Source organism: Protopterus annectens, chromosome 4.part1 (genome assembly GCF_019279795.1).
Source record: "Protopterus annectens isolate FY-2018-M chromosome 4.part1, PAN1.0, whole genome shotgun sequence".
NCBI lineage: Eukaryota > Metazoa > Chordata > Ceratodontiformes > Protopteridae > Protopterus > Protopterus annectens.
Window position 1 is genome coordinate 123,060,294 of NC_056734.1, and position 20,000 is coordinate 123,080,293.

Consider the following 20,000-nt stretch of genomic DNA (forward strand, 5'->3'; position numbering starts at 1 on the left):
CCACTACACTATTGGTGTTCTGCTTCATTTATATGTATACCCATGGTTCATAGTTACCCGAACACATGCCTCATCACTTCACTTACACAGCAGGCATCCATTTTCCTGTTGGGAAAACCGCACTACTACACATGTGCCATTCCCTATTCCCTACTGCTCTGGACCCATGCTGCATGTTGACTCACTCCGAGGATATTCAGACCTCCAAAGCCTATAGTCCTGGCACATATGTGTGTTCGATTGTCAGGGTGTTCATATGGTCATCTGGGTTTAGGCTTGTCTGACTGGGGACCGGGACTGCCCTGTACCTAGTTGAAAGTCAGACTTAGCATGGGGAGATCGTTCGTTCCACTTTTAGCATCCTACCTGTGGTTGGGGATGCAGAGGTGTGCTCACCTATGGCCATCCTGATATATAACAGCACTAACTATTACGGGATTTCTGCTGCTGTTTCCTTTCACATTCATTATGACTGCTACATTGTGACCATGTTCATTCTTCATATATATATATATATATATATATATATATATGTATATATATATATGTATATATACATATGTGTGTGTGTGTGTATATCAGTCTGTACATACACATGCAAATACACCTACATGCTCATTTACATTTCCCATACCGTTGAATCACCGCCACTTACCGTCGCATACACGCTTGCATACCCGCTTACGTCTAGGGTTGCCACCTTTTCAAATGGCCAAAGTGGGGCATTTTCGGGACACACATCAGATTTTACAGGCTGACACATACCCACGGTCAGTACAAAGGTTAGAACTTTACTTATTTGCCTAAATGAAAGCTTATTCTTGTAGCAGTTTAGTTGCTTAATCTGTTTCTTGTAACTTTAAGTATTTTACATACAGAAATAACTGTTTTATGCAACTGTTACATGAAATATGGGACATAAGTATTTCCTACAATCACAGGACATTTGCCATTGTATTATATTTGGTCTGGACACAACTGCCCAAAAGGGACTGTCCCTCGCAAGGTGGGGCAGGTGGTAACCCTACTTACATCTGCTTTAAAGTGCCTTAAGCACCCTATATCCGACTGCCACTATGCGAATGTGTAAGGTATATATTCCCGATAATGCACATGGGGAGATGTGCATCATGGTCAGGTGTTTAATCCCGGGTCGTAGGTTCTGCAGGACCGGCTGGAGGCTGAGCAGTCTTGTGGACAACTACTGCTCATACAACTTGTGTCCAGATGTATACAGGACTGGACATCGTGTCGTGACACCAAGTCTAATGTTTAGAACAGATACTTATCCCATGAGGGATATCCAAAAATTGTGGGGACCGATGACCTTCTTTGCTTTATGGCTATAAGGTAGGGTTATACATGCAAGGGATACATAGTTTGCAATCCTGAGACTGCCTAGGGTGAGACTGCCTACTAGATATGGGTAGGGGTCACTATGTGCAGATATGGCTGCGCCTATCTAGCAGCCCGAGTATGGGTGGTTTTGGTGGACGTTCAGGAAGGGGGGGGTGTGCTGTGAAGGGGATGATGGGTATTCAAATATGTATCCAGGTGTGTTGGGGTTGGATGGCTCAGTTCAGGCCAGACCATTATGTGGGTATGTGCCAGTAATGTTTCTGTACATGTGTATTGCACTTTTTAATGTTCACATGTTTGTGGGATTGTATTGCAGATGTGTATATTTGTTCTTTGGTTATCTTCCTGATTCACCCACTGCTCCCTCGTAGACCTCCAGTTCACCTATTGTGCATCCAACCCAGTCTCCCCTTGGTGAATTATTACATTACCCGTCACCCCCACCCCCATATTCCACAGACACCATTCATCCCTTCTCTAGTTGATGGCCCATGGCACAGTCAACAGAACACATTGCGTACACTACATATCTCTGGGACCAATATGGTTGTGAGGACTACCCTAGCATTTCTGATCATCCACATGCTGTACTTCATGCACATAGGTACACGCAAATACTTATCTTTCATGACATGGTAGGTAGACCCGGGTAATACCCGTTCATCTATGGGCTGTCCTGACAAGGACGACTTGGACCACGAATGGGCAGATATTGGGTGAATGCTCTGACCATTGGTAGGGTTGCCACCTTTTCATATGACCTGGATGGGACATTTTTGGGACACACATCAGAGTTTACAGGCCAACACATACCCACGGTCATTACAAAGGATAGTACTTTAGTTTTATGCCTACATATAAGCTTTTATTGTTGTAGCGGTGTAGTTGCTTATTCTGTTTCATTTACTTGCTTATTCTGTTTCTTGTAACATTTAGGTATTTTATATATGGACATAAGTATTGTATGGGACTATTACATAAAATATGGGACATAATTATGTCCTACTATCGCAGGACATTTCACATTTATAATGGTTTTGGTATGGACACACCTGCCTAGAGGGGGACTGTCCCTCACAATGTAGGACAGGTGGTAACCCTAACCATTGGGCTAGGCTTAGCAATTGGCGGTGCGCTAACATGATGCATTTTGCTTCCACTTGGTATAAATAGCGACACTACAATGGAATATGGGCACGGGGTTTTAAATATCATTTGTTTGAGGGATGGGGACTGAATATTCAGCTACGAGCCTTTGTGTTTACTTCCTATTGTGGTGTTCGCAAAAATGTCTTGTATGCTTTGCATACATTTCACTATCCACGGACACTGACAGGAGTGATTACTATTAGAGGCAGGCTGTACTAGTCAGCATTTTAGGTTGCGCATATGCAGCCAACATGTTCATGTCTCCATGCAGCACTTGGACATGCCCCTGCACTCGTACACGATTCCTATGCATGTGGCCGTTACGGCAGTGCGCCTTCATTAATATGCATGTGGTGCTGCTGCGCCATCTCTACGCTGCACGGTCGGCGCAAGGCTAACGCCATCCTTGCACTGAGCTTCATGAATCCCGGAGTCAGTTACGTACATTTATACAGTATTGAGTTGGTAGCTATAGCACAACTTGAGTTACTGTGTTCATGTAGAATAGGCCACTCTCAGTGATAACTGACTGGGGCAGCAATGCAAAAGTGAATATGGTAGACTGCAATGCATTTTTCTAGCTGAGACCCACAGCCTGCCTTAAAGACTAGTGCTACATTTTTTCACAAAACAGTAGTGTCTTAAAGAAGTTTTCTAGACACAATAACTTCCAATTCAAAAAGACAAAAGCTGAGCTGTATAGGGAATGGAAAGTGACTTGTTATCTGTAACACTGCTGACAATGTAAGGCATACAAAGATTTGAAAGCCTTTATCAACAGACCCAAAACTTTGTCAGATAACTGCAAGAAGGGTAGAGTGAGATTTTTAAAGTATTGTCAAACCAAAGAATTTCCAGCTAGAGCTTCACATAAATACTTAGATCAACCTGTCAGCCAAACAGAAGGGTACTATTTTCTATGAGAATTAAAGATGCTAAATAATTACAACATTTAAAAGATGCTAATGTAATATAATATTAATCATATAACATAGGCCTCTCCAGTTGTTACAAACCTCTCAAGCTCAAAAAGCCAGGCAAAGTATGGATATGTGTATTTGTATGGGAAACAAGCATTTCCAAAGACAGATATTTAACATCAAAAGTGTCTTCAGGATGTTTAATTATATCCTGAAAGTATAGCAACAACAGCATTTATAACACACTGGAGAAGCCATGCCAAAGTAAGATACAGTGTAAATTCAGTGGTGAAAATTTTCCAAAATTATATACAAGTATTACACAGCGTACTTGGATTGGATAATTTATTTTCTGATATAAGTGTGTTTGGAAATACAGCCAAATTTTAATGCCACTTTCAAAGCAAACGTTTCAAAGATTTAAAGAAAACTGACTAACATTAAACAAAAAAAAACATGTCTTTAATAACAACTAGTTAGAATTTTATACAATTGTATTTTCAAACCAACACATATCATCAGTTCAAAAGTGAGTGCAACCTATCTAAACTCACCTCCTCCAAAAGATCCTACTCTAATAAGAAGCTTACAAATCATGGAATTATGGCAAGCTAAAATCTCAGGTTCATAGCAAATTTGTCTGGCATAAAGGACCCACTAAGAAGTTTAAAGAAGTCAGCAACTTGGGTATGGAGAAAGATACATGATTATGGATTGAGAAAGTTAAAAACCTGCTTTATGTCGGATCAAATCATGGTTTACTTTTATTCCAATAAGAAACTGCTAGTCCTATGGATTCCTTACTATAATTGCACACACGTATGATTGGGTCATTCCAAAACAATTAGCAGAATGTGGAAGATTCCATAACAACCAAACAGATGTTAATTCAAAGACATTTTCTGAACTTCATTTGCAAATGAAATGCATAGATGTCTACAAAGAGAAAATTACATACTTAAGTAATAATCCATAACTGTGCATGGGTGTATCAGGATTTACCCAAGGTTGGTGTGGTTAACCCTCATGATCAAACAAAGCTACCCATTGGTAAATTCTGATATACCCACAGCCAGGAGTGGACTATTACTATTATACAATGACATTATTTAAGAAAGAAATTGTTTAGCTTTCTTAAATAATGTCTTTGTATAACAGCACTGTAATGTTCTTCCATGTTTGTCCTAGTTTATGTACTATGCATGTGTATGGGACTTAACATTTTCACGCTTGTTCAGTACATTACCACAGTGCAGGAGAAGCAACAGAGAACAGAGAATCTCCATTGCTGTTGTTTTTTTTTTTTGGCTGAGATTTTACAAGGGGCAGCACTTAAATACAGGGAAAATCAGATACATTTCTGATTATTAATTTTTGCAGCATGTATCTGATTTTCTTGTATTCTGCTGTCAATGGACAGAACTTCTTATTGAAGTAATTTGATGACTGTGTTCTTGGCAATTAAGCATATGCCAATAGAAAAGTCCAGCCACTGAATGGTACTTCATTTAATCGACTTTTTTCTCTTGGTTATTGTCTAATTGCAGTTCCTTAACAATGCATACAGATGCTAAGATAATTAAAAGTGAACATGACAACTGGCAGCGTATGCCAAACTCTTCTTGCATTCCCTAGAAGCATGAGGAAAATGATAGCTTTAGCAACTGAACTCTTTCACAACATAAATGTGTTATGGTTCAGCTGACAATGCAAGTTGTTCTTCAACAAATAAGAAACCAGCAGCCAGTTAAGTGATGTCAGAGACTACAGGTAGATCAGCTTTCCCATCAAGAAGTGACAGATATCACCTGAATAGATAGCTAGTGCAGGCTGTGTGTGAGACATGTGCATCTCATGACTCCACACAGCCAGAAACAACACAGTCCCACTAGAGATTATTCTGACATCTATTTCCTTCCAACACCATATAGCCAACACTGATATTGTCCCAAACTACTGCCTCCCAACTACTGGATTGTTTTCTGGCTGAAGTGTTGTGAGGAGGTGAATCACATAAAGTTCCCACAGACAGTAACCAGTAACTGACAATGGTGGAATGTGCAACTCCCACAAGTTTCAGAGCCGTAGACTACTCACACAAAACCATAAAGAGCACCTCTCTCACAAGATGATGATGGATATCTCACCTTAAACAAGTCAAGTTCAGTAAAGTGTCAGTTTGTGTTTGGACCTCATGGGCTTACCTTGCAACTGTCAGCATCACTTATTTGCTGCACACTTGACATTACCATATGGAGGCAAAGTGCATTGTTAGTGCATCTCTCTTAAGTAGAATAACCCAACAGAGACATTCAGTAAGAATGTACATAAATTTGCATGCCAAATCATTGGAAACAAGATGAAGACATCAAGAAAAAAAAACATTAAATGACCACTTATGTCTTACAAGTGACTATCTGCCTTCTGGATCTCTGACTAGTGATACCTGTTCTTTCAGTTACATCGCCTTCTGAGGAAGTCTACAATAAAATATTTAAAAAGCTACACATGATTATTGAAAATTTGTCTGAGCTACCAAAATCTTCATTTAGTTGTCTGGTCAAATCCATGAATACACAACATTATGCACTTTAGAAAATTCAAATGGTTGCTGTGTGTGTAATTTTGCACGAGAAGAGCTGAAAAGGTGGCCTCATGGTCCAGGGTGTAGGAGTGCTGCCACCATAACCCCACATACCTCAAAGTGATTTCCTATGAGATAAGGAAGATGGCACTGGGCTGACATGCAGCAAGAGAGGCACCAGAGCATGCCAAGCAGGTGAATGCAGTATGACTGAGCACTGGTGGAACAGGAGTATCATGGAGAAACATATCCACCATGACACACATGCATGCATGTATTCACATCTTAATGCCACATTGGCTATGCTCAAGACATAGTAAACAAAAGTCCTGATGCCAAGCACATGTCCTGAATAACTGTGACATCAGACACAACCATGACTAGTTTATTTTAAAAGGTGTTACATGTGGCAGTACCAGTACATGGATACATACTGACAACCAGAGTTGCACACAGCTAGTATAAAGATATACTGTAGCCAATGCATGATAAAAACTTGTTAAATTGATTGCTGAGATCATCCACAGCAGATAGTTGTAGATGCGTCACCACCACAAAGCTATCCACACTTCTCTTAATATAAGCTGGCATAGGTTCCACACTTACAGGATTAGCTGGTCTTATAGGCATGGAGGTGTCAAGTGGATTACTTGTGAGATGCAGTCAGTGTCTAGAGTTGCATGATCCAGTGCCTTTCTGTTGGAGCCATACATGGTATCATTCATATAGTATTGCCTTCCTACCATAAGGCTATTCACTGTGGTTATACTCTTGTATTTTGACTATGTTCATGCATCAATCAATGTCTGATACAGTTCACATTGGCTTTACATGACCAGGTGATTGGTAACTATAAAATGTTTTTCACCTTCTTTTTTAATTTGTATATAGTTTTTCTATTAAATGCTCAGTTGTGCATCAAGTGCCTTGATCGTTCTATTTGAGTTTGTTCCAGTTGTATTAGATTTGTAATAAGGCGGCCATTCATAATGAAACCACATTCTGATTCTCTTTTGTGTTGAGTTACAATAAAGAAAGTTGAAATTATCATAGATGCTGAAAGCCTTCTGTTTCAGAACAATATTAGTGATGACAGAAGGAAAGCCCCAGTAGTGGCTATGAAGTCAGATGAAAAAAAACCTGCTGAGCTTGTAAAGTGAATGTGGCTCAGAGAAAGCAGATGCTCTAAGAAGTGAGAAAATGAGAAAAGTGGATTACAACTTTAAAGGGGCTACTGCATGGCTTAAATCTGTTATTTGATCATACAAAGGGATGTAAATGGGGGAATAGAACAGTAGGAAAAAGGAAGCAGCAAGTACAGGAAATCGCACAATGGAAACAGGGAATGTAAGAATGGCAGGGGAGAGGGAGGAAGATATTTTTTCAGTGGTGGCTGGTGACTTCAAATCAAAGGGGAGCTGCAGGAGACAGTTGATTAGGTAGGGCCTATGGGAAGGGTGTGGCCAACTAGAAAGGGGCGGGGCTATGCTCAAAACTACAAAAACTGTGACTTTAATTAAATACACTGCCCTGGGTGCCAAACTATCATTATGAGAGTACAATCAAGACAAAATGAAGTGTAGAAAAAAATATTTCAGTGCATTGGCTACATGACAGCTTACTTAATATCTAGTTGGAAACAAAAAGGTTGTGAAGCATGAAAAAAATAAATTACTTTTTAAATACATTACTGGAATGCCAGTCAAAATCAAGTATAAGAAAACAAGCAGCATTCAACTCAAACCACTTCTCCTTGCACTGCAGTTTTAATTATAATTTATATTCAGCTTTATAAAAGTACCAAGTAACATGCTGAAAGTAGCAATCTCTGTGATATCCCCGCTTGTAAAAATGTTTCTTATCCAAAAAAGACTTGCTGCCTGACAACAACTATCTACTTGTTTCATGGAGAAAACATGATCAAAGTAAAAAATGAACAGCAAACAAGAAACAAACTCAAGATAAATTGCTTAATGGATTACTGCACAGGTTATGGACCACACATGGTAGACTGGCATTCTGTTTAGTTTACTGGTAAGGCCTGCAAAGATGACTGCAAATCTCAAACAAATGTAGTGAGATTCTGAAAATACTGTAATCCTGTCCTTTATTACAAATACTGTTATATGCATTTTAATACCTAAGGCTTATACATTATCCAGTTATGTAAATATTCTCTGCATGGCAACAACAAAAAGGCTTTCAATGTTGGTAATTCTTTAACAGTATGCTTATTAAAGCTTACTTGTATCTTACAATCTCAGACAAGCTTACTTGCTGGTCATTAAAGCATTGCTACTAAAACACAGAGCAAAAGACACTGCAATAACATGCATTTTCTGAAAAATAAGCATAAATCAACAGTATAAAAATATGACAGAAAAGCAGAACATTCTGCAAAGTCAAGGACAGATGAAAAGCCACTGTAGTACTTTTGTCTACCTTGGATGGGAGGATACCCTGCACACAGACTGCATAACTGATCTTGCCTTGCTTGGACACATCCACTGTGTGGGGGAGTGTGGTGCAACAAGTATGTCACAATTTGAAATGTCTCTGGCTGATGATGATGGCCCTGACACATCTGTCATACCTCTCAACCTCAGAGCAAGAAATCTGGACAAAGCCATGAATAGTATTGGGACAAAGGCCCAAAAATAAGGACATGTTTTGCTCTTATAAACTTAGAAAGATAATAGAATAGTAGGTCTTGCATTAGTATGAATTTTCTGAAGGGTATGAAATCCAAAACTTGAATGTCTGTCATTATTTTCTAACTTCAATCTCTAATGATTTGCCACTAATTTGCCAGAAAAACACAATTTTATGAAAAATGGACCAAAAATGTGATGCAAAAATATAAAACAGCCACACAATACAGCTGGGAACCTGTCAAAGAAGGGACACTTTTTAATATTAGTACTGTTAAGTTGATCAGCTGACAAAATAAGAGAAACTACATGCATTTCTGAAATAAAAGTTATTTATAACTCTGATCATTACAATTATTTATTAATTGTAAACGCTCCTTTTCTTCCAAAATTGCCATTTTGCAGCGGGATTATTAGGGGAGAGCAACATTTTAAGCCAAAGTCCATGACAGTTGAGAAGTTTGGATATACCTAATTTTATAAAGTGATTTATTTGCGCGTACCTCTCAATCTCTTAATGCAAAAAATCTGGACAAGGCCAAATATATTGAGGGAACATACAAACAGTACTAAAATTGCTCTTGTATAAACTTAGACAGTTGATAGAATAACAGGTCTTGCTTTAGCATGCATTTTTCTGAAGGGTATGAAGTCTGAAACTCAATGTCTGTCATTATTTAGTGACTTCATTCCCAAATGATCTGCCAGAAAAGCACAAATTTTATGAGGAACAAACAAAAAATAAGAAGCAAAAATCTATTCATTCTGTGAAAATCTGGAGAGTTGAAAGGTATAGTTAAGCCAGGGCTGTCTTTGAGTCTGCCACCCTTCCCCCCTCACAAAAATAACGGTGGAATGGGGCCTTCTCCCTGCAGCCATTCCAATCTCGCATTACTATAGCAATAACCCACTTCTGGGTGTGGATAATGCTGGATTTACCCATGGTTGTCTTTGTTTGGCCACTCAGGCTTCGCCCTCGTGACCAAACCACACCAACAGTGGGTAAATCCAGCATTATCCACACCCAGAAGTGGGTTATTGCTATTATACAATTACATTATTTAAGAAAAAAATAATTACTTTTCTTAAATAATGGCATTGTATAATGCCTCCTTGCTGCCCTTCCGCAGCTGTCTGGTATTCTGCTGCAGTTCTGATGTACTGTGCATGCGTATGCTTATGCAGTACATCAGACCTGTGGGCGGAAGCAATGGAGAAAGCAAGACCTCCGTTGCTTTTTACAAACTGTCTCGCTATGTTAAAGGAGTTTAACATAGTGAGACAGTTTTGAAAAAAGCAACAGAGAATCTCTGTTGCCTTTTTTAAAGCTGTCTCACTATGTTAAACCCATTTAACATAGCGAGACAGTTTTGAAAAAAGCAACGGAGAAAGCAAGATCTCCGTTGCTTTTTACAAAGTGTCTTGCTATGTTAAAGGAGTTTAACATAGCACGACAGCTTTAAAAAAAGCAAAGGAGAATCTCGGTTGCTTTTTTTAAAGCTGTCTCGCTATGTTAAACCCATTTAACATAGTGAGACACCTTAAAAAAAAGCAATGGAGATAGGAAGATCTCCATTACTTTTTTAAAGCTGTCTCGCTATGTTAAACTTGTTTAACATAATGAGACAGTGTGTAAAAAGCAACGGAGATCTTGCGTTCTCCGTTGCTGTAAAAAAAGAGTTATACGAATGGAAAAAGTCTGAGCAACCGGACCTTTTTCCATTACTATAACTCTGATTTACAACATGCACGCTGACCAATCAGCGTGCACATTTTGGAATATTAATGGGGGGTTGTTGTATAATTGGCTATTGCACCCCATTTACCATAAACACTGTAATGTGCATACTGCTTTACTTCCACGATGATTTGGATTTCATTTAAAAGTTTTATTTTACATTTTATAGCACAAACGCTAATAGACATCTGCTGAACAAAGCAATGCAGTCTCACAATGAAAATAGACTTAGCATTAAAACTTCTCTGCCCTTGAAACTCACATTCATTGTAACAGCATTGAAACCAACATTCAAAGAAAATACATCTGGCCAGTGGCAGATAAAGATTAACTTTGAGCTGTTTTCAAATCATAGGCCCCTTGCACATGAAAAATACATGTGTTCTTTGATTCACCTTCCTGATTGTATTAAATTATATTCCTTGTATAATACAGTACAGTTGTTAGAGGACATTTTAAATTTATTGTTTTGAACATTTTTCCAGTAAACAACGAAACAAAATGCATGCACCAGTAATGACAAAACTGCCCAATTCAGAACATTTCCATCAGAAAAGTCTACTCAAACTTCTACAATCCACCAGTATCAGTAAATATGCACAATCTCTGCAGAAGTAAAAGTCATCTAAATAATTCCACATTAAAGAGATCTGCAACTAATGAAGAGGTTGCTGCTAGCAAACAACTTTATATTTCATTGTTTCATCTACAAATAAAGTGCCTGTTGCCCATGAGGAATAAATTGCCCATGTTACATTAAAAAAATGATAAGCTAGTAATATTGCAATAGGGAATGGATGGCAAAGTGGTAACAGGTTTATAGTTACTAGGTATCTCTGCCAAAGAGGACATTCTCAGGACTGCAGCATCTACCCCCTTTAAAAGTACAAGACACTACATTATCAGCACTACATCTACATACTGTGAGAGTAGAACCCACAGCCTTCTGCATCAAAAGCAAGTACACTACCTGTTGTGATATTAACAATGCAAGCAGCCTCAGCATAAGCAGCACTAAACTTCTCTTCCCCTGAAGATGTTAGCTCCTTGGAAAATCCACTCAACACTCAACTGTGTCTCTCAATTTTGCAGCACATGTGCACAAGAAATCTGGAAAAAAGCCAACATTTATTCGGGGGACAAAAGCCCAAAAACCAAGGACACATTTTAAACATTGATTGTATAATCTCAGAAAGTTGCTAGAATAAAATGCTGTGTTACCACCATGCATTTCACTGCCAACTCTTGAACCCAGGACCCAGTACACTACAACTATGCCAAATCAGCTGTTTCTTGAAAGGCAGGAAGACTGAAACGTAAATGGCTATCATTTAGTGAATTCAGTTCTCACCATAGCTCTCAACCTCTTAGCACAAAACACCTGGACAAAGCCAATAATGGGGGAATACAGCCCCAAAATAGGGACATATTTCAAATACTGATCTTATAAACTTAGAAAATTACTAGAATAAAATGTTTTTATTACCATGTACTTTCTGAATAATATGAAGTCTGAAATTCAAATGACTGTCATTATTTAGTGAATTCAAAATCCAGAAAACCACAGATTTTATGAAGAACAGAACAGAACAAAAATATGAGGCATAAATCTGAACACTTTTCACAAGTGGTGGTGGGTAGGGAATTCAGGCTCTTGCTACCTGCACCCAAGGTTCAGGGTTTGAGCCTGAGTTATTTTCTAGCCACCAGTTATAGTTAAATGGGGCATTTCACACACACACACATACTCCCTAACTGCAAAACATGCACACACACACACACACACACACACACACACACACACACACACACACACACACACACACACACACACACACACAAACACACACACACCCTAACTGCAAAAAGCACACACACATCCTAACTACAAAAAGGCAGTACCTGAGGTCAAAGCTGTTACGAATCCGAGTCCATTTGAAAGTCCTGTTTCCCTATACAAAAGCAGCAACTGCAAAAGCCAAAGTACTGTTATTAATCCGAGTTCATTTGGATGGATTCATTCAAAGCAAAGTCAAAGTCCCATTTCCCCATACAAAAGCAGCAGCTCACTCAGAGTCCCATTCAAAGCAGCTTCTGTTTCCAGGGGAATGCGAGCACACATGTGTGCAGTGAATCTAGCCTCCAGTTCTGTTCCGAGCATGCACAGGCTGCAGACCTTGCAGTCTGATCCCCTTCCAGTCTATGCAGTTGTAACTGCATAGACTTCTGGGGCATCTGTAGACTGATGCCTTCTTTCTGAATCTGGACCGGTTAAACAGCAGTCCGTATTCGAGTTCTGAGCATGCATGCATGGAGCTCCATGGCTCGTTATTTTTTTTCTCCTTTGATTTTCCGGTTTTTGTACAGCTGGAGGGGCAGCAGACTGGCAGTCCAATAGCAAGAGCCACCACTGATTTTTTTTTCTTAAGAGGGAAAGCTGGGGAAAGATGTAAGGGATGGTGAATGCATGGTAAGAGTTTGAGGGTAGGCAGTAGGGGCAAAGACTGAAATATGTAAGACAGATTAAGATCGGACAGGGAAGATGTTGACTCACTTTAGGAGGGGGAGGACAGTGGAGTCAACAACATAATACACACAAATGGAGGACACTGGTGATGGCATGATTAGAAAACAAACAGGAGAGAGCATTAACACAAAAGGAAGGGCTAAACTGGGATGGGAATAGAGTGGGTATTGTCACCTGTACTGCACTATCATGTCCACCCTTTTCATTGGGTCCTGCCTGAGATGCTGTTGGTAGGGCTGGACAGGTGTGTAACACTAATAGTCACAAGAGGACCCCTTCTATGTGGCCAATGTGGGCATCCTGATACTGGTATACCAGCTCTCCCACCACCTCCACTAACTTCCTGGGGGTCACAAGCTCACCACCCATGGTAGAGCCACAAGTGAAAATGATGGTGCTCACTGCTGGTGAAGTAACACCAGTGGCAGAAGAGGTGGTCACCTTGTTGTTTGCTGGGGCAGCCACCAGGAAGGCATGATTTTGCTTGGAGAGATGCAGGGGCTGGGTAGGCCTGCTTTGGAACTGAAGACCCATTGTAGCTACTGGCACTTCCATGGCTGGTGCTGTACATAACTGTAAAATAAAGGGAGAGAGATGTCTTAAGAAACATAGCAAAATAATTTAAAAAGAAAGGAGAGGAACAAAGAAAGGGAGCACAGAGAGAGAGAGAGAGAGAGAGAGAGATTAGTATAAAATCAATATACTGCATCTAAAACCATCCATATGAATAATGACATCATACATATTACAAGCACAGCTGGAAACAAATAAAAAGCTGACTGACAGCAAAAGTGTTTGATATGTAGAGTGCTGTGCTATGATGCACTATCCTAACAAGGCAGTCACGGGTAAACATTCTCACAGTGTACTACTCATGCATATTACACTTGGATGTAGGACTGTTACTCTACCAGGAAAGTGTGAGAACATCACTGTGAGTCACTTACCACTTGCCCTTTTATAACTGTCATGTATTGTACACTTGCATGTGTCCTGGCATACAACTGAAATGGTCACACATACTACCCGAATAAATGTTCAGTCATGCTCTGAATAGCATCCAAAAAAACATTAAATGACCACTCATGTCATACAGTAACTATACATCTAGACATACCCACAACTACTTCACTCAGGTGACTGATACACATGCTGCTACCACATAACTAATGTAATAATAACATTTTCTAAAGCAAGTACACTTAAATAAAGAAAGTATAGTAATATGCACCCCTGTACCTGGAAAGACTTGCCATCCTCCTCATGTATAGGAGATGATTCTCCTGGATGCCTCTTGAGCTATAGAGTACAATATAACCATTTATTTACATGCCTGCAATCTTCCATGTATTAAAAATGAAACCAATTATCTCCATGAAAAGGACAGATACTTATGATACAGCTCAGATCCACTTACTCTGTCCTCTTCTTCTTCCTATAGGCACAGACTGTCAGACGCCACGTATGCAGGTCACCGCAGTGGTGCCTGCCCTGCTCACCAAAGCAAGGTATACCAGTGGCATCCAAGACAGACATATAAAGACAGTGTCAAGCATCAACCTCATACCAGGGAGCTGCACAGATGTCTCCAAGCAGGAGCTCCTGGTGGCCCCTATGCAGCAAAGACAGGGAGATTTTTTTATTCCTTACTGAGCCACCCAGGCACCCTGTCATGCATGTTTGATATGTAGAGTGCTGTGCTATGCTGCACATGCCATGGTCACACTTCAAGTCCAATTCCAGAGAATAATGGCTGGCTTCTTGTAGTTACACCCATTTTGTTTTTATGTACATGCCATGTAACATAGGGCATCTAAGTAGTACAGACCTTGGCATGGTATCTTCATTGTAGGACTGAAAATATTGGTGTGCCAGTGTGGCATAAAGGTGTGAGAAATGGCATAAAATGCATGTGCCACCTGCAGATAGCTTAGCTTTGACAGCAACTATCCTCTTTGGCACCTCTGCTGGTTTATAAAATATATTGCATGTCATTTCTGTTGGAGTTATTGACCTCCCTGTGCATTCTAACTGGACTCCAGTGGAAATCATGCAGGTTCACGAGAGTGAAACAGCCTCTTAGTGTGACTATATGTGAAGGTACAATGTCTAGAAAAAGGGATTCACAGACATTCATCAGCTGGGCCCTCACTAACATAATAATAGGCTCTGAGCCTCAAATTTACACAATATAAATCCTCCCTGAGCTACAGAAGATTACTGGTAGCAAATTAATTCTGCCAGAGGTGCACAGCATTTTGGGAAAGGAACCTGCAGTTATGCTTTGTGATATAAGACTTAGCTTCTCATGATTTTTGTCTTAGGTGCTCTGCTTTCAGTAAGTACTTATTTGTACAACTGCATATGCAATCTGATGTTCGAATGTAGTGAGACCATCTATAAGTTACTGCTGCAGTAAAATGTGCAATCAGGACAGGTTTACTAATCATAGCAAGGTCACCTAGAATCAAACTGCTTGAAGTGAAGGAGGAATTCACCATTAAAGATGTAAATCATAGTTTTAAATCACATGTACTACCATTATGGAACAGTACAAGATTATTAAGGTGTCAGGTGTGTGTCTGCTGTTTTTGTATGAGGGTACATTCAGTTTTTTTGTTAATAGCCACAGCAGACATAGTACATGCTTATTGTACATGTAGGCATGCATGTATTCCTCTGTATATGCTTTACTGGCATTGTGTGAGGAGATTTTTACTTGAAGGAGGTAGTGTAATACAGTAGCAGTAAGTACTGTAGTTGCACATTACCGTTAGTGCAGGTGATTACTAAGGTATTTATTTAAGTACTGTGACTGCTTGCTGCTAGCTGCATTACAATTTGGTATGAGAAACACTCAGCTGCATAAGTTATGTTGGCCCCAGTGTTCTTATATTCACCAAATCATGTTAGAGGTAAGTGCAGTGGCATTTAGTGGACAGGTAGTTTTGGGGGATATGCATGTGTATGCATGCTGCATGTGTGAGTATATGTAGAGGTATCAGTGGTGTAGGGTAAGTGTGTGAGTCTGTCTGGGACATTTCAGTAGAGGTGTTAGGAGATAGGATGGATATGTGTGTGTGTGTGTGTGTGTGTGTGTGTGTGTGTGTGTGTGTGTGTGTGTGTGTGTGTGTGTGTGTGTGTGTGTGTGTGTGTGTTTATGGTTGAATTGGTGAGTCTGTCTGTGAGTATGGCTGAGTGAGGGGAGACTGTGCCTGTGCATGTAAATACATAAATGTGTGAATGTGGGGAGTGAAGGCGGTCACACCTCCACACTCCCCTAGACTAATCAGCTCATCCTACAATATTGGGGGTTGGAGAGCAGTAGACACTAGGGATAACTCCTTATATTGTACTTTAAAGACATTTTAAAAAATCAGAAAAATATTTTGCAGCACAAGACATGGATCAGAGAGGACACTAGATACTCTGGGATAACTGTTTCTATAGTGCCTTAAAGGCACTTAAAAATAGAAAAATCATTTTGGAGCTCAAAAAATATGGGGCAGCGGGAAACACTAGACACCTGGGATACTCTTTATATCATGCCATTAAGGAACTTAAGGAGATTCATGTCCAATCCCTTCAGCACTATATTGTTAGCACTCTGTACTACCACTAGTCACCGTAGTTGCTTCTCCATATTACCTTAAAGTCCTTAAAAATAAAAAAATAAAGTAAAAGGTGAGCAAACGTTTTAAGTCCTGCAAACAAAAGCAACTTACAAAATAGGTGCCTTAACCCTGTATGCTATCTGAGAACCTAGTCTAACACTGTATTTTTTACATAATAAGTATGAAGCTCTGATGTCTGGCATTATTCACTGCTTTCAACCATGTGTGAGTTACGAGGGACAGAGTATTGTGTTCTGCAAAATCAGGGTCAGCTGAGAGAGATGATGGTGTGTACGTGTAACAGGAGTCATTATGACAAAGCTGGGAGGAAACTAGATGACACCAGATAAATTCTTTTACTTAAGTAGACTCACTTAAAAGGTTAAGACAGCATCAGGTCTAGTATCATGATGTACTTTATAAACAATAGGAAGAATGAAACTCTAATATCTGGCTTTACTGACTGAAACTCTAATATCTGGTATTATTGACTGACTGTAAGGACCCATGATTTTTGTGGGCAGGAAAAAAAAGAAGAAGAGATATAGGAGGCATTATGTCTACTTAGAGACAGATAACAGGTATTTCGGTGTGTGTGTGTTTGTACGTATGTATATGTGAGGAAGGCAGAGTGAATGAAGGGTAGTGCCTGTGTCAGTCTGATGCATGGGCTGCCAGTGTTGACTAACACAGGAAAGGGCCAATTTAAGAGTGATTGGAAGACATGCAAATTAGTCAAAAATGAGTTATTTCCTCATTGCAGTTAATGTGTCTCTCAGTTTCCTATATCATGGAACCAGTCCCTTTAGGTCACAGCTCTTTCCAGCAGTGGTGGTGTTCTTTCTGAATCCCCGCATTTCTTTTGTTGTGGCTGGTAGTACATGGAGCATATAAAGCTCTGTGTACTACAAGGAATTATGATTGTCACCAATCATAACCCTTTATTATGTGTTCTTGACATGGATGCCAAGACTCATTTCTCAAGCTTCAATTTCAAGGTGAATATCTTGACACCCTTGTCTCGAATACATATAATAAGCTGGTAATGACTGGAGACCTGATCATAATCCCCTGTGTTATAACTTAAGTCTTATGTTATGTATTAATTTCACTATAATAATTTTTCCTCAGTTTTGGAGTATAATCAGCGTGATTCACGTATTACATTATAAAAAAGATGCTTAAAAATCTTTGCAGGTCATTTACCCTTTACAGTAGCAAATTTGATGTAATGAATTAGTTCATTTCAAAATCACTCTGCTTTTATTTAGCAGATATACATTATGCAGCAAAACAGTTTAATCTGTCACATAAAATAACTGCTTCAACCTATGGCACTGCTTTAGACTTTCTGACTTTCTTGTCACTCGGTATTGGATCTCTGAGAATCAATGAATGATGTAGGCCCTGTACCTTCAAGGAAATACATTTTTTTTTTCATCTGCCAAAATTTTTCTTTGATATAGTGCTTCCTATATTGTCCAGCTGCTTCCTGCAGCCAAATGTTCAGTAATCTGCAGTCATTTCCTGAATTAATTAGATTATTTTTAAAAGGGTTGCTAACTTTTATATCCATTTTGCAAGATATGTGGCATAAAAAGACAAAACATCAAGTGTGACCTCTGTTCAGTTAAAGGTCTGGATACTGAGGGAGTTAGTGATGGTCAGAACAGAAGTGATGAGGCAATGCCTTCACTTTGCCTTGATAAGGCCAACAGCTGACACAGTAGTTCTTTTTTCAATGTATTGATAAAATGTGTTGTTTTAAATGAAGCTCCAGTTGCCAACATGCAGTATATAATACATGCACACTTTTTCTTGGGGGTGCATGCTTGAGGAAGTAGATGCACACCTTTTTATGGGGGGGTGCATGCTTGAGGTGCACACTCCATGCCAGAGTTCCTGGTGGAGACAAACAATATCATGATAAGACTTGGTTTTAAGGGGCACAGGGCCTCCTGATGGCTTATGTCACTCACAGAAGTGGGCAACACAGCCTCACTATTACCCAATGCACATCAAACACTTCAGTGTCATATTATGTAGAGAAAAAATTAAAGCGAGGCAGGAATTGCATCTGCACTTTCCTTCTGTATGTTATGTGGTTTGTAAAAACTTAGCTAAAAAATGTTACCTACATTTTCCAGTGGTGCATTGACAGCCTTGGGGGGATATGTTTTATCAGCAAAAGTTATGCTAGGATCATCTGTGAGAACAGACAGCTTTGAAGGCATGCAGGGATAAAGCCCTGACTACTGTCCAGATCAGCCAAATTCAACTACAAATACATGCAGTTGGTGGGGCTTTCTAGGAAGATGGTCATCTCTGTTCTAGGGGGAAAGGGTGGAGCCAGTATCAGGTTCTAGCACTCCTTTGGAAAAAGAAGGCAGGTCTATGACCTGGGGGCATGCATGTGGCACATCAAGTCACTGCTTGGGAGTAACCTTCCTTGAGCAAATGTATAGCAGTATGCATAGGAGAAGGCATTGTGGCTCCTGCCATGCCTCTCAATTGTACAGATTTTCGCAGAATGCCCAGATTTTTGCCTCATGTTTTTGTTCTGTTGCTCATGAAATATTTGGTTTTCTGCCAAAACATCGAGGACTGAAGTCAGAAAATGATGACAGACATTTGACTTTCAGACTTCATACCCTTAAATGCATGCTGATTCAAAAACTGTTACTCTAGCAACTTTCTAAGTTCATAACAGCAATATTTAAAATGTCCCTAATTTTGGGCCTTTGTCCTCCCATTATTTATGGCTTTGTCCAGATTTCTTGCTCTAAGAAGTTGAGAGTTATGGCTCCTGCAGTGATGTTGGTCACATGTCCCCCTGCCCAAGGGAGGGGATAAGCGAAAATAATGATAATAACAAATGTCTTCATTGCTGAGAAACCACTGAGGACACAATCAGCTCTCATGACTGCCTAAATGATACACCCCCCAATGGCTTTGAAAAATGAGTTTGTTTGACTGGGGAGGGTTGATAGTTGTCACATGTGAGGGGGCAAAAAACATAAAGTAAACATTGTTTAGAACAGCTGGAATCAGGCTTAATGGTAACGTTACATTATTCACTAGTGACTTTTTTGTTTTCTAAGTGATTTTCGTTCCATTTTCTGCTTCCTGTCCCTCACCTCTTTGTGACATTCATTTAAGACTTAATTTTATTCCAAAATAATGTATTTACTTTCTTACCAAAACTGAAAAACACAACATTTTCATGAGTTTGGAAAACTTGCAAAGTTACAATTTATAGGACTTAGTTAATAGCTGCAAATGATTTGGATTTTGCAGCTGCCTAATTCATCTATCTGCTTGTTTGTATAGCTGGGTCTTTTTCTAGTACATTACTTAAAATCAACCTACAGGTCGACTCAACTGCTGTTTGACTGTTTGTTATTATCCATACTATGATAAATACTATATAATAGTTCAGGTTTACCTCTCATTAAAAT